This window comes from Aquarana catesbeiana, linkage group LG12 (genome assembly GCF_042186555.1).
Source record: "Aquarana catesbeiana isolate 2022-GZ linkage group LG12, ASM4218655v1, whole genome shotgun sequence".
Classification (NCBI taxonomy): domain Eukaryota; kingdom Metazoa; phylum Chordata; class Amphibia; order Anura; family Ranidae; genus Aquarana; species Aquarana catesbeiana.
The window spans coordinates 153,501,481-153,515,796 of record NC_133335.1 but is presented as its reverse complement, the minus strand read 5'-3'; positions in this window follow the sequence as shown (position 1 = coordinate 153,515,796).

Genomic DNA, 14,316 nt, shown 5'->3' with positions numbered 1-14,316 from the left:
TCCGACCGTGTGTACGGGGCATAAGACATACCATACCTGCAAAGCAAATACAAAAAAAACCATAGTAAAAAATAAAACATTTTTTAACGCAATCTGTGCCTAAAATATATAAATGCCGAAGCATGGGGGCATCTGCCCCAAAAGTTAGGAGCAAATCGCTCCTCCACCCCTGCTGCCCCCATGCTTCGGCATATATGCTCCTTTTTTAACTGCGGTGGTGAAATCACCTCCTACAGCGCTGGAGTCACGGCTTTATCTATCGTGGGAGCAAACGCTGTTGCTGTCAAGATAAATAGATCCGCGCTGCAGCTGAATGGTGTACCTGCTAAGCAAATGATGGTTAACAATAAAACAAACATTACAGTATAACATACCATACCTGCAAAGCAAATACAATAAAATATAGTAAAAATAAAACCAAGAGAGAACGATAGATATAGAACAATAGTGAGCGAACAGTAGAGTGGAAAGTAGAGAGTGAACATTAGAGAGAGAGAGAGAGAGAGAGAGAAGAAAAATACAACCACAACTATTTTTGGCTTTTTTATTTTTTATTTTTTTTGTGTTTTTGTGTGCGTGTGTTTTTTTTTTTCACTTTTTTCACTTTTATAAAAACGGTAAAAAAAACTATAATCTGAACGTTGCAGATTAGGGTCTCTCAAAATGTCATCACATCTTTCGAGACCTCAAGACCCTGTGTGGTGACTGTGTGGTGCTGTACCCTACGCTAATACTCAACTAGTGTGTGATAGCGTTTGAAACAGTCACCAATGCAAATTCCTGGTTGGCCAGGACAAGGGGGACAATAAAAGCGGGTGTCAGGCCTAAATCCGCTCTTTCTACAGAAACAACATCTTCTTTGGGGTGTTCTTTGGGTAGGGGCACCAGAGAAGAAATGCGGAAAATGCCTCTCATGCAGCCGGCTTACTGCATTTGCGTTGGGAAGTTGGGCCAGAGCACCGTCTGGAAACAGAAGGGCTCTGATGATCTCTTCCTGGAATTTAAGGAAGGATCCAGTTTGTCCTGAAGCTCTGTATAGCACATAAGCGTTCAGCAAAGCCAATTGAAATACGTATACAGACACTTTTTTATACCAGCGTCTGGCCTTATGGGCAATTAGGTACGGCACCAACAACTGGTTGTTGAGGTCTACCCCTCCCATATTGAGGTTATATTCGTGGACACAGAGGGGTTTCTCCACAACACCAGTTGCCGTAGTAATTTGGACAGTCGTGTCTGCGTGAAAGGAGGAAAGAACAAAAACATTCTTGTTATCCCTCCACTTCACAGCGAGCAAATTGTTACATCTCAAGCAGGCTCTCTCCCCCAGCCTAAGACGGGAATCTACAAGCCGCTAGGGTAACCCCCGGCAATTAGATCGCACGGTGCCACATGCGCCAATTTGATTATCAAACAAGTAACTAAAAAGTGGCACGCTTGTGTAATAATTGTCCACATACAAGTGGTACCCCTTTCCGAATAAGGGTGACCGTGACACCAAGTCCCACACATTCTTACCAGCGCTCCCTATGTAGTCAGGGCAGTTCTCCGGCTCTACGGAACTATCTCTTCCCTCGTAAACCATAAAACTACATGTATAGCCTGTGGTCCTGTACATCTTGACCCCGTATCTGGCACGCTTGCTGGGAAGATACTGTTTGAATGACAAGCGGCCAGAAAAGTTAATCAGGGACTCATCAACGCAGACAACTTGATGGGGAGTAAACAAGGCTGCAAAATGTTGGTTGAAGTGGTTTATGAGGGGCCGAATTTTGTAGAGCCAATCAAATTCAGGGTCACCCCAAGGACGACAGAGTTCATTGTTGTTGAAATGCATGAACCGCAAGATCTGCTCATATCGTGTCCGTCATTCAAACGCTACCAAAAAAACTGTTAGCGTTTGCAGGGATCAGGCCTGACTCTGCAAACACTGCAGTTATGTGTGTTTATTGTTTTGTAAGTGACAGTGATCGATTGATACTGAACTTGGGTGGGCTGGGCTGGGCTGGGCTGGGCTGGACGGAGGGGTTAAACGCAGGTGCTAGTAGGTATCTGGGCTGATCCCACTAACATTGCGTTTTTGGGAACCCTAAACTGCTGGGGACACTAGTATAGATCTGATCAGATATTGATCTGTTCAGACACTATACTACTAAAGGAGGTGTGCGTGGGTGTTAGCGGTACTGGCACTGATCTGATGCTGCCTGGGGCGATGCAGACCCTATCTGACGCTAAAACCTAACTTTGATCTCCCGCCGAGTGATCAGGGGGTTAAACCTTTATTGGGTAAAATACGGCGGGTGCCCTGACGCTATAAAAAAAAATCTAGCTAAAGTGCGTCACCCGTGACACTTATACTGTGTTCACAGGTGACAGGGGGTAATCAAGGGGTTAAACCTTTATTGGGGGGGTTAGGGGGGGTCCCTAAACCTATCTGAGCCTAATACTAATTACCTTAACACTGATTAGTGTCACTAATGACACTAGTAAAACGATAAAAAAAAAATCTGATTGCTGTACTGGGTAACTCAGTGACAGGTGGTGAATGGGTTAATTGGGGGGGTGATCAGGGGTGAATTGTGTGCCTACGTGACCTGGTGTCAGTGTAGTGTTGGTGCACGTACTTGTATGTCTTCTCTCCTCTTGGTCTGGATGGAAAAGACTGACACGAGGAGAAATGACATCACTTCCCTTGTCAGTGTTTACAGTTACACAGACAGGGGAAGGATCTCATTCGTCAGGACCGATCACCAGGTCCAGGCCAGATATCATTGGTCTCGGCCTGGGGATTGATCGGTTCCTGATCGAATCCAAACGTCGTGGCCGGAGGGGGGGCGCGCTGCACGCCCGCTGTACAATGACAGAAATTCACCTGCCTGTGCCATTCTGCCGCAGTATAACTGCGGCGGACGGTCGGCAAGGGGTTAACCTTTAAAATTAGCACTTTTGATTTGTCCCATAGACTTTTGAAGGGTGTTCCGCGGCTTTTGAATTTGCCACGAACACACCAAATTGTTTGCTATTTGGCGAACAGGCGAACACCCGATGTTCGAGTCGAACTTACTCATTCCTACTGAAAAGGAAGGGGCTGGTAAATTACATATTTACCGGTCCATTCCTCTGCTCTCCATCCTGACAAATCCCCCGCAGCAGCCGTGGGAGAGGAAGCTCTGCGGGGGAACGAGAAGATGCCGGAGGAAGAGGGGGGGCAGAGGATGACACAGGGGGGGCCAGCGGAGGACACAGGGGGCCAGAGGAGAACACAGGGGGGCTGGAGGAGGACATGGGAGGGACAGAGGAGGACATGGGGGGACAGAGGAGGACACGGGGGGGCAGCGAAGGGCACAGGGGACAAGAGGAGAACACAGGGGGGCCGGAGGAGGACACAGGGGAGGCTGAAGGAGGACACAAGGGGACAGTCGGGTATGATCGGTGCGGGCAGTTACAGGCACCAATCTCCATTTATGGCTTTCAATCACAGCTATAGGAGAAAAATAATCTCCCTCTCCGTTTTTCCTCCTCTCCCTCCCGTGGCTGTCAGCTGTTTCATTGAAAGCCATACAGGGAGATTGGTGCTTGTAACTGCCCCCATCACTGCACCGATCATCCCCAACTGTCAACCGGGGATGGATAATCCATGGGTGCAGGGTGGGTCAGAGGATAGTGGGCCCCTTCCTCCCCCTCAGGGCCCATGTTCAGTGAACACCCTGCAACTAGGGATGAGCCGAACACCCCCTAGTTTGGTTTGCACCAGAACCTGCGAACGGACCGAAATTTCGTGCGAAACAAAACAAATTGACAAATGGCCTGGGTACCCCCCCCCCAGTCCATTACCAGGCCCTTTGGGTCTTGTATGGATATTAGGGGGAACCCCGCACCCAGATTTAAAAAAGGAAAGGCGTGGGGCCCCCAGGCCCTATATACTCTGAACAACAGTATACAGGCGGTGCAAACAAGACAGGGACTGTAGCTTTGTTGTTAAGTAGAATCTGTTTGTAATTTTGAACTGGTACATTTTTAAAGTGTAGCTCCAGCCAAAAAATCTATTTTTAAGCTTTTTGGAAAACATAGGGAAGGGTTATCACCCCTGTAACATTTGTTTTGCTGTCTGTGCACCTCTTCAGAAGATTTCACCTTACTTTCTGTCCCAATGCAACTAGGGATGAGCCGAACACCCCCTAGTTTGGTTTGCACCAGAACCTGCGAACGGACCGAAATTTTGTGCGAACTTTAGAACCCCATTAAAGTCTATGGGACTCGAACGTTCAAAATCAAAAGTGCTAATTTTAAAGGCTAATATGCATGGTGTTGTCCTAAAAAGGGTTTGGGGACCCGGGTCCTGCCCCAGGGGACATGTATCAATGCAAAAAAAAGTTGTAAAAACTGATGTTTTTTCAGGAGCAGTGATTTTAATGATGCTTAAAGTGAAAAAAAAAGTTAAATATTCCTTTAAATATCATACCTGGGGGGTGTCTATAGTATGCCTGTAAAGTGGCGCTTGAACAGACCCTGCACAAAATAAGATTTTTAAAGGAATAAAAGTCATTTAAAACTGCTCGCACCTTTAATGTAATGTCCGGTCCTGGCAATATGGATGAAAATCAGTTTGACAAATGGCCTGGGTACCCCCCCCAGTTCATTACCAGGCCCTTTGGGTCTTGTATGGGTATTAGGGGGAACCCCGCACCCAGATTTAAAAAAGGAAAGGCGTGGGGCCCCCAGGCCCTATATACTCTGAACAACAGTATACAGGCGGTGCAAACAAGACAGGGACTGTAGCTTTGTGGTTAAGTAGAATCTGTTTGTAATTTTGAACTGGTACATTTTTAAAGTGTAGCTCCAGCCAAAAAATCTATTTTTAAGCTTTTTGGAAAACATAGGGAAGGGTTATCACCCCTGTAACATTTGTTTTGCTGTCTGTGCACCTCTTCAGAAGATTTCACCTTACTTTCTGTCCCAATGACAAATGTTTTTTGAAAATTTGGGGTTTTATTGAAACAAGGATTGGTGATAAAGCATCAGTGGAGAGGAGACACGTTTTTCCCATATTAACTCTTACATGAGAGAATTTGCCTACCTAGGGGTAGATTTCATCTCACTTCCCGTTGTCTCCTTCCGTTTGCAAGTAGGAGTCATTTGTGAGTTGGATGTTTGAAAGTAGGGGCCTGCCCTATATATTACATGCCATTGTTGAACAGGGGCAGAAAAATTGGGCCTTTGGTAGTGGTGGTGCTGGTGCCACAACACTGTAAGTCCTCACAGTTACTCTTGGTGGGCGCTGAAACGGGCCCTGCTGTGAAATATTATATCAAGAATTGTAATTACATGCACCTGTTGAACAGGGGCAGAAAAATTGGGCCTGTGGTGGTGGTGGTGTTGCGACAACACTGTAAGCCCTCACAGTTACTCTTGGTGGGCGCAGGAATGGGTCCTGCTGTGAAATATTAGATCAAGAATTGTAATTACATGTCCCTGTTGAACAGGGGCAGAAAAATTGGGCCTTAGGCAATGGTGCTGGCGCCACAACACTGCAACCCCTCACAGATACTCTTGTTGAGCGCAGCAATGAACCCTCCTGCAAAATATTGCATCAAAAATTGTAATTACACGCCCCTGTTAAACAGGGGCTGAAAAATTGGGCCTTAGCCACCGGTGGCGGCGCCCAGAACCAAAAATGTTCTTACAAACTATCAGCATGATCATTGAGGAGGAAGAGGATAATCACTCAGCATAACAGGATAGTCACTGGTGCCATAGGTACTCATTGATGGCCCTCTGCTGCGTGTGCACTACTGCAGCATGGCCAACGTTGAGTTCCACCTCGTGGGCATGTCACCAGGTTAAATTCCTTTTGGAGGTCAACCAGCCGAGCACTGGCATTATATGACCTACGGAAATGCACACAGACTTTCCTGGCCTGCCTCAGGACATCCTGTGAGCCCGGGTACCTGCCCAAGAACCTCTGCACCACCAAGTTAAGGAAATGAGCTAAACAGGGCACATGGGTCAGTTGTCCCTGTCGGAGTGCGGAGAGGAGATTGGTGCCATTGTCGCAAACCACCATACCTGGCTTAAGCTGGCATGGCGTCAACCACCTCTGAACCTGCCCCTGCAGAGCTGACAGTGTGGCTCCTGTCCCCCAAGCACACCAGCTCAAGCACCGCATGGCATCTTTGGGCCTGAGTGCTTGCGTAGCCCCTTGAACACCTACGGAGCACCGCTGGTTCCGAGGACAAATCAGCACAGGAAGAGGCCATGGAGGAAGAAGAAGAGGAGGGGGTGGAGGAGAGAGGTGTGTCAGAATCACCACTAGTAGAATTTTGGAGGCGTGGTGGCGGAACAACCTCCAACATTACTGCACACTGTCCTGCATCCTTCCCAGCTGCCAGAAAAGTCACCCAGTGAGCGGTGAAAGATAAGTAACGTCCCTGTCCATGCCTGCTGGACCATGAGTCAGTGGTAATATGCACCTTACCGCTGACCGCCCTGTCCAGCGAGGCCAAGACATTGCCTTCCACATGCCGGTAGAGAGCCAGAGTCGCCTTCCATGAGAAAAAGTGGCGTTTGGGAACCTGCCACTGAGGAACCACTCATTCCACAAACCCATGGAAGGGGGCAGAGTCTACCAACTGAAAAGGCAGCAGTTGAAGTGCTAGCAATTTAGCCAAGCTAGCATTCAACCGCTGGGCATGTGGATGGCTGGGAGCGAACTTCTTTCGGCAGTGCAGCAGCTGGGGCAGGGAAATTTGCCTGGTACAATCTGACGTCGGTGTACCGATAGCAGACTGCCCCCAAGTACTTGGCTGTGACACACCTAATTCTACACCTTCACTCCTCTCAGTGCAGGTCTCAGAGAGGACTTAAGGTATAGTGGGGTTGGAGATCCCAGCTGATGAGGAGCAAGGAGAGGTCCTCTTTGTTCTTTGGTGTGGGTCTTTTAGGTACGCTTGCCTAGAACTGCATTGCAGGTTGACATATGTCTGGTCAAGCATGTGGTGCCCAAGCGGGTGATGTTTTGGCCACGTGAGATACGCTTGAGACATATGTTGCAAATAGCAGCGGTGGGATCTGATGCAATCGTCACAAAAAAGGCCCACACCAAAGACCTTTTGGAATAATGCGCAGAGACAGCAGCGCCCTGCACATGCGGAGCTCTGCGGTGTGATGCAGTCAGTGTGCTGCCCTTAAGCTGGCCCCTGGAGGGCATCCTGCCTCGTTGGTGATGTGCCTCCTCCTCCTCCTCCTCCCTCCTATCAGGCACCCACGTGGAGTCAGTGAGCTCATCATCCTCTCCCTCCTCATCACTGGAGCAAAGCTGGCAGTGTGCTGCAGCTGGGGGAACATGACTGCCAGATTGCTGTCCTACTTGGGCACCCCCTTTCTCTGGGCTCACATTACTGCCTTCCTCTAGCTGGGTACCATCATCGGAGCCTTCAAAATGCTGGGCATCTTCCTGGAGCATGTATCCAACACTGTGATCAAACAGTACGGGGGACTCCTCAGGAGGACATGGTGGGGCTAGGGAAGGAGTGACTGATGCCATTGAGCCGAGGGAAAAGGCCACGTTGGCAGCTGCTTTGCCAGACAAAGTACCCTGCGCCTGGGTGAGAGAGGATGAGGAGGATGAGGACGGCTTGGTCATCCACTCTACTAAGTCTTCCGCATGTTGTGGCTCAACCAGCTGCTGAAAAAAAGGACAAGCGTGTCCCATGGCCGCGTGCTGATGAGGATGCACCGTCTCCATGACCAGCAACTGTTGCCTCTACACACAGAGCCTGCTTGCACTCTTTTATTTGCTTGTGACTGTCTGCCTCTCCTTGTTGGCCTTCCAGACATACTAATGGCCTACAGTGAGATGTAGCTGCACAGAGCTGGGATGTATATATATATATATATATATATATATATATATATATACTGATATTGCAGCTAGCAGAATCAACTGCCTGCCTGAAGTATTATTAGTATGAGAACACCAGCAATTGTCTTCAGGTAGCTTTAGGTGCACACTGTGCAGAGGACACAGTACACTAACTGTAAATACTGTAGCTGCCTTCCTGTGGTATTAATAGGAGCAGAAGAACACCACCAATTGTCTTCAAGTATCGTTAGGTGCACACTGTGCAGAGGACACAGTACACTAACTGTAAATACTGTAGCTGCCTGCCTGTGGTATTAATAGGATCAGAAGAACACCACCAATTTTCTTCAGGTAGCTTCAGGTGCACACTGTGCAGAGGACGAAGTACACTATCTTGTAAATACTGCAGCTGCCTGAGGTATTAATAGGATCAGAGGAACACCACCAATTTTCTACAGGTAGCTTTAGGTGCACACTGTGCAGAGGACACAGTACACTAACTGTAAATACTGTAGCTGCCTGCCTGTGGTATTAATAGGAACAGAAGAAAACCACCAATTTTCTTCAGGTAGCTTTAGGTGCACATTGTGCAGAGGACACAGTACATTAACAGTAAATACTGTAGCTGCCTGCCTGTGGTATTAATAAGATCAGAAGAACACCACCAATTTTCTTCAGGTAGCTTTAGGTGCACACTGTGCAGAGGACACAGTACAATAACTGTAAATACTGTAGCTGCCTGCCTGTGGTATTAATAGGAGCAGAACAACAGCAATTGTCTTCAGGTAGCTTTAGTTGCACACTGTGAAGAGGACACAGTACGCTAACTCTAAATACTGTAGCTGCCTGCCTGTGGTATTAATAGGATCAGAAGAACACCACCAATTTTCTTCAGGTAGCTTTAGGTGTACACTGTGCAGAGGACACAGTACACTAACTGTAAATACTGTAGCTGCCTGCCTGTGGTATTAATAGGCGCAGAACAACAGCAATTGTCTTCAGGTAGCTTTAGGTGCACACTGTGCAGAGGACACAGTACACTAACTGTAAATACTGTAGCTGCCTGCCTGGGGTATTAATAGGATCAGAAGAACACCACCAATTTTCTTCAGGTAGCTTTAGGTGCACACTGTGCAGAGGACGCACTAACTTGTAAATACTGCAGCTGCCTGCGATACTAATAGGATCAGAACACCACCAATTTTCTTCAGGTAGCTTCAGGTGCACACTGTGCAGAGGACGCAGTACACTAACTTGTAAATACTGCAGCTGCCTGAGGTATTAATAGGATCAGAAGAACACCACCAATTTTCTTCAGGTAGCTTTAGGTGCACACTGTGCAGAGGACACAGTACACTAACTGTAAATACTGTAGCTGCCTGCCTGGGGTATTAATAGGATCAGAAGAACACCACCAATTTTCTTCAGGTAGCTTTAGGTGCACACTGTGCAGAGGACGCACTAACTCGTAAATACTGCAGCTGCCTGCGTTACTAATAGGATCAGAACACCACCAATTTTCTTCAGGTAGCTTTAGGTGCACACTGTGCAGAGGACGCACTACACTAACTTGTAAATACTGCAGCTGCCTGCGGTACTAATAGGATCAGAAGAACACCACCAATTTTCTTCAGGTAGCTTTAGGTGCACACTGTGCAGAGGACACACTACACTAACTTGTAAATACTGCAGCTGCCTGTGGTACTAATAGGATCAGAAGAACACCACCAATTTTCTTCAGGTAGCTTTAGGTGCACACTGTGCAGAGGACGCACTACACTAACTTTTAAATACTGCAGCTGCCCGCGGTACTAATAGGATCAGAAGAACACCGCCGATTTTCTTCAGGTAGCTTGAGGTGCACACTGTGCAGAGGACACACTACACTAACTTGTAAATACTGCAGCTGCCTGCGGTACTAATAGGATCAGAAGAACAACAGCAATTGTCTTCAGGTAGCTTTAGGTGCATACTGTGCAGAGGACGCACTACACTAACTGTAAATACTGCAGCTGCCTGTGGTATTAATAAGATCAGAAGAACACCACCAATTTTCTTCAGGTAGCTTTAGGTGCACACTGTGCAGAGAACACAGTACACTAACTGTAAATACTGTAGCTGCCTGCCTGTGGTATTAATAGGATCAGAAGAACACCACCAATTTTCTTCAGGCAGCTTTAGGTGCACACTGTGCAGAGGACACAGTACACTAACTGTAAATACGGTAGCTGCCTGCCTGTGGTATTAATAGGAGCAGAACAACAGCAATTGTCTTCAGGTAGCTTTAGGTGCCCACTGTGCAGAAGACACAGAACACTAACTGTAAATACTGTAGCTGCCTGCCTGTGGTATTAATAGGATCAGAAGAACACTACCAATTTTCTTCAGGTAGCTTTAGGTGCACACTGTACAGAGGACGCACTACACTAACTTGTAAATACTGCAGCTGCCTGCGGTACTAAAAGGATCAGAAGAACACCACCAATTTTCTTCAGGTAGCTTTAGGTGCACACTGTGCAGAGGACGCACTACACTAACTGTAAATACTAATAGGACTAATAGGATTGGAAGAACACCAGCAATTTTCTTCAGGTAGCTGTAAATACTGTAAAAACACCTGCCTGCCTGTCATTAGGAAGAGAATGAGGGTCGGTTCACACTGGGGCAACACGACAGCCGTCCTACTTTGGATCCGACTTTGCCCTGCGACATGTGTCCGACTTTCAATGAACGGGGATCCGACTTGGATCCCCGCCACTGTGTTTGGTATGAATCTTTAGGGGGAACTCTGCGCCAAATTTTAAATAAAAAACCGGCATGGGTTCCCCCTCCAGGAGCATACCAGGCCCTTGGGTCTGGTATGGACCTTGAGGGGAACCCCCTACACCGAAAAAAACGGCGTGGGGGGTCCCCCCCAATCCATACCAGACCCTTATCCGAGCACGCAGCCCGGCCGGACAGGAATGGGAGTGGGGACGAGCGAGCGCCCCCCCCCTCCTGAACCGTACTAGGCCGCATGCCCTCAACATGGGGGGTTGGTGCCTTGGGGGAGGGGGCGCGTTGCGGGGGGCCCCCCCAAAGCACCTTGTCCCCATGTTGATGAGGACAAGGGCCTCTTCCCGACAACCCTGGCCGTTGGTTGTCGGGGTCTGCGGGCGGAGGGCTTATCGGAATCCGGGAGCCCCCTTTAATAAGGGGGCCCCCAGATCCCGGCCCCCCAACCTATGTGAATGAGTATGGGGTACATCGTACCCCTACCCATTCACCTAGGGAAAAAGTGTCAATTTAAAAAAAAAACACTACATAGATTTTTAAAGTATTTTATTAGACAGCTCCGGGGGTCTTCTTCCGACTTCGGGGGTCTCTCCGGTTCTTCTCCACGCTCTCCGGATCTTCCTCCGGGCTCCTCCGCTCTCTTCTGCCGCTCTTTTGCTAAAGCGGAGGAGCCCGGTCTTCCGTCTTCTGCCCTCTTCTCTTCTTCTGATGTTGACACGACGCTCTCTCCGGCTAGAATGCTCTCTGTGCGCTCTGCTCTGACTTATATAGGCGGTGACCCCGCCCCCTTATGCCGTCACAGTCCCTGGGCATGCTGGGACTATGACTGCATAAGGGGGCGTGGTCATTGGGTGATGACCACGCCCCCTAAAACGTCACAGTCCCAGCATGCCCAGGGACTGTGACGGCATAGGGGGGCGTGGTCACCACCTATATAAGTCAGAGCGGAGCGCTCAGAGTGCATTCCAGCCCCAGAGAGCGTCGTGTCAACATCAGGAGAAGAGGGCAGAAGGCAGAAGATTGAAGACCGGGCTCCTTCGCTATAGCAAAAGAGCGGCAAAAGAGCAGAAAATAGCGGAGGAGCCCGGCAGAAGACCCGGAGAGCGCGGAGAAGAACCGGAGAGACCCCCGAAGTCGGAAGAAGACCCCCGGAGCTGTCTAATAAATTACTTTAAAAATCTGTGTAGTGTTTTTTTTTTAAATTGACACTTTCCCTAGGTGAATGGGTAGGGGTTCGATGTACCCCATACTCATTCACATAGGGTGGGGGGGCCGGGATCTGGGGGCCCTCTTATTAAAAGGGGCTCCCGGATTCCGATAAGCCCACAGACCCTGACAACCAACGGCCAGAGTTGTCGGGAAGAGGCCCTTGTCCTCATCAACATGGGGACAAGGTGCTTTGGGGTGGGGGGGCTGCAGCGCGCCCCCCTCCCACAAGGCACCAACCCCCCATGTTGAGGGCATGCGGCCTGGTACGGTTCAGGATGGGGGGGGGCGCTCGCTCGTCCCCCACCCCCATTCCTGTCCGTCAGGGCTGCGTGCTCGGATAAGGGTTTGGTATGGATTGGGGGACCCCCCACGCTGTTTTTTCGGCGTAGGGGGTTCCCCTCAAGGTCCATACCAGACCCAAGGGCCTGGTATGCTCTTGGAGGGGGAACCCATGCCGGATTTTTATTTAAAATTTGGCGCGGAGTTCCCCCTCAAGATCATCTTAGCACAAGTCGCATGCCGAAGTCGGATCATGCGAGACGGCGATCCGACTTCAATGATAGTCAATAGGCTGAAGTCGGATCAAAGTCGGATCAAAGTAGTACAGGGAGTACGCTCTGAAGTCGGAGCGACTTCAGTAGTGTCTATTAAGACGCTCCCATTCACTTAAATGTGAATCTCTTTCTGGGGCGACTTGGGGCGACTTGAGGGCATACAAGTCGGATCCCAAGTCGTCCCAGTGTGAACCGACCCTAACAGGAACGGATCTAGCTAAACTGAATACAGTGTATATATATTTATACAACAACACCTAGGATGCTTATATATACACAATACACTGTAAATGCAGCTAACTGCCTCGCCTGCCTACTCTATCTAACTGAAATCAAATGACACTGTCTATCTCTCTCTCTCAATCTCTCTCTCTCAATCTCTCTCTCAAAGCCGGCACACACTACACAGGGCTGACGAGCAGGCAGCCTTATATAGTGTGGGGCGTGTACTAAACCCCCTAAGCCATGATTGGCCAAAGCCACCCTGGCTTTGGCCAATTATGGCTCTCTGTACAGACGGCGCTGTGATTGGCCAAGCATGCAGGTCATAGTGCATGCTTGGCCAATCATCAGGCAGCAATGCACTGCGATACCGCAGTGAATTATGGGCCGTGATGTGCCACTCAAATTTGGCGCGAACGGCCCGTATCATTCGTAATTCGATGAACGGTTGAACATGCGATGTTCGAGGCGAACATGGGTTTGACTCGAACTCGAAGCTCATCCCTACCTGCAACCATGACTGATACACCACTACATTTAACCCCCCTCCCCCCAGACTGGCAACGCTGCTGTCCAAAGGTGCCCCTGTGTTCCTTCATTCAGAGTGGGGTGCTCTAATGCAGGAGGTGTGTTACTGGCCAGATCAACAGGTGAAAACAGAGGGAAAAAAGCCTAAAAAAAGAAAATCACTTCAGCCACCACATCTAATGATTGGTAAGCTACAATACAGTACATTTCATGTTCTGGGTTTATTACTGCAGAATGAACAGCATTGTCACTGTGTTTAAACAAGTGGAAAAGTAGCAGATCTAATAGCAGACTCAATAGGTAATAAAACTATGTTATAGGGGACTCAGGAAAAGAAAACCTGTGTTTAAAGCGGAAACCCATCTATTTACCAGTTTCAAAAACACTTAAAACCCCGGCATGTGCGGAGAATGTAAAGCCGGCCATAGATGGAGCGCTTTTCTCTCCTGCAACCATGATTCCCCCATCTACACAATCAGTGTGGATGGGGGAATCGCCCCCCCCCCCCTTGGAGCTATTGTGTTCTCCAGGTCCGACCCTGGGGTCACAAATGCCTGGGTGCAGAAATATTTCTGGCGCGACCACATGGGCGAGGTCATCTTACTAACTTCTCCCCTTTACAAATGTTTCTATGGCAATGACTGCAGCCTCACCAATGCCCATAAATGCAGCCTCAACCGGTGCCCATCAATGCAGCCTTACCAGTGCCCACCATTGCCCATCAATGCAGCCTCACCAGTGCCCATCAGTGCAGCCTGACCAGTGCCCTCAAAACCCAACAATGCAGCCTCACTAGTGCCCATCAATGCAGCCTCACCAGTGCCTATCAATGCAGCCTCATCAGTGCCCATCGATTCAGCCTTATCAGTGCAGCCTGATCAGTGCCCATCAATGCAGCCTCAGCAGTGATCATAAATGCAGCCTGATCACTGCCCATCAGAGCAGCCTCACCAGTGCCCAACAGCACAGCCTTACACCAGTGCCCATCAGTAAAGCCTGATCAGTGCCCATCAGTGCAGCATCATAAGTGCCCATCAATGCAGCCTCACCAATGTCCATCAATGCAGCCTGATCAGTGCCCATCAATGCAGCCCGATCAGGATCAGTGCCCATCAATGCAGCCTGATCAGTGCCCATCAGCGCAGCCTCACCAGTGTCCATCAGCAC